This window comes from Sarcophilus harrisii, chromosome 6 (assembly GCF_902635505.1).
Source record: "Sarcophilus harrisii chromosome 6, mSarHar1.11, whole genome shotgun sequence".
In the NCBI taxonomy this organism is placed as follows: Eukaryota; Metazoa; Chordata; class Mammalia; order Dasyuromorphia; family Dasyuridae; genus Sarcophilus; species Sarcophilus harrisii.
The window spans coordinates 231,211,968-231,214,402 of NC_045431.1; positions in this window are offsets into that span (position 1 = coordinate 231,211,968).

Genomic DNA, 2,435 nt, shown 5'->3' on the forward strand with positions numbered 1-2,435 from the left:
GTTATTATTTTTATTTTCATTTTTTTGTGTCCCTTTTCAGGGAGACTTTCTCTTATTTTTTTCATTATCCAGTCTCTTTTTCTCTAAATCCTCAGTCTCTCATTTACAACCCTTATTATCTAGTCTCTGTGTTTCTCATGGAATCAAAACTGCTAAGTTGTCTATTTAGGGGCTTTCCTTTCTAAGCAATTTCTCTTATAGAAGTTGCTCCATGGATTACCTTTTCCCATTGTGTTTCACTCTCAAAACAATAGCAATTCCCACAGAAAACAGGACATAGCAATAGAATAGGATGCTACACACAGACTGACTATACAACTCACCAAGAGTTTTTGCCTTTTCCTCGTTGTTCCATGAAGTAGACATGGTTTCCCTGATTTAGGTTATTTCCATATGCTTGGAAGATAGTATCTCCTCCACTGTGACTACCAACTTCTTTTAAGTCCCAACTAAAATCCCATCTTCTAGAATGTCTTCCCTAACCCCTCTAATAAGTGTCAGTGGTTTCCCTTATTTAATTATTTTCTATTTATTTTGTTTATAGGTTATTCGGCATATAATCTGCATATAATCAATTAGATTATAAACTCCTTAAGAGAGTTTGGACTGTATTTTGCCTTTTTTTGTATCCCTCATTGTTCAACACAGTGCTTGATACACAGTAGATGTTTGATAAATGGTTGATTGATTTATCCCAACATTTCCTCCTTGAGTCCATATCCTCTCAGTCTCCTAAGTGCCTCTAAAAATTCCAGTTCTCTCTTTTGAGGTAGGATGAGTATTCTTTTCAAGTACCAAATCCTCCAGGTAACATCTTCTCAGACCATCACTCTTCATCCATAAGGGCATTTCTTCATCTTTTCAATTCTCCCTCCTTCCTCCTCACCCATTCCTCTGCAGAGAGTCTTCCTAAGACCATAAGGGTCAACTTCATGTATTTGCTAGCCATCAGTTTGAACCAAGCACGTTACATACACCCTTTATCTCCTTACTCCTCTATCCCACTTTCATCCAATCTCCAATTTTGTAATGTAGCCCCTTAAAACACATTGTAAATAATATGTTACAAAATTCTGCCCATAATGCTCTGGGTCTGCCGCTTCACTGTTATTTCCATCTAACTTTCACCTTTGTGCTGTTTCTTTGTGTATGTTTAGAAAAAAGATTCTTCTTGGTCTCTTTGTGTTACTCTGTAAATTTGATTGCTACATTTTTACCCCTCCTGCATTTCTATTGTTCAGAGTGTTTGAGAAGCAAAAAATCACTTCAGGTCTGGTTTTCTTTCTAAAAATGTTTCAAATGCCTCTTTCTTATTGAACACCCATCTTTTATTATTTATGGTTAAGCTCAGATTTAGGATAGGTTACCTTGAGTGTCATCCTGAGCTGTTCAGAAAACATTGTACCATTCCCTTTTTTCATTTTCCAGTAGAAAGAATAATCTTGAGTTATTAAAATGTCCTTTCCTTTGTATTTGAAAGTCTTTCTTCTGATTACTTGTCGTACTTGTTCCTGAATTGAATTGTTAAATTTAAATCACTCTGTGTTTTGGACTTTGCAGCCTTGGATTTGTTTGTTTTTATTTTGTTTATTTTTTTCCTGGAGGAGGTGGAATTCTTCCAATTGGTATTTTATTTTTTTTATTCAGAAATACTTGGCAGCTCTCTTGTATTATTGCCTGCATTGTCATAAAGTTTTTGGTTTTGTCATTTTTTTAGGAGACCTCTGATCCTTAAGTTGTGTTTTACTTGGATAAAGAGCATATTTTCTTTTAATGTTGCTAGTGTTTTGTTTCTCTTCTTCTAGATTGTCCTTCACTTCTCTGTATTTACATTCCTAATCTATTATTCTTTCTTTTCTTTGGCAAAATTTGCCATTGCAGGTTCCATTTTTTCTATTGTGCCCATTATTGTTAATGTACAAAACATAAATTCTACTCTCATAATTCTCATTTCTCTTAAACAATTCAGGAACTATATGTGGTGGGTCCATGTTCTCCTCAAATCCCACAGAGTTCTGTCTCATGGGAGATGAATCATTTTCTCATTTTACAGTATTTATTCATAGATGCCTGAATTCAATTACTAGGTCTAGAGTCCATATTTTCTCCTGCTGTTTCTCTCTTTCTCTGTCTCTCTCTGTTTCCCTCCCTCTCTTTCTCTCTCTGCCTCTCTCTGTGTGTGTCTCTGTCTCTGTTTCTGTCCTCTCTGCCTCTGTCTCTGTCTCTGTGTGTGTCTTTCTCTGTCTCTGTCTTTTTCTCTCTATATCTGTCTCTCCCTCTCTCTCCTGTCTCTGTGTGTGTCTGAGTTTCTCTATCTGCTCTGTCTGTTTCTATCTGTGTGTCTCTCCATTCTCTCTGTCTCTCTGTCTCTCTTTCTCTCTCTGTGTCTCTGTCTCTGTGTCTCTGTCTCTCTCTCTCTGTCTCTGTGTCTCTGT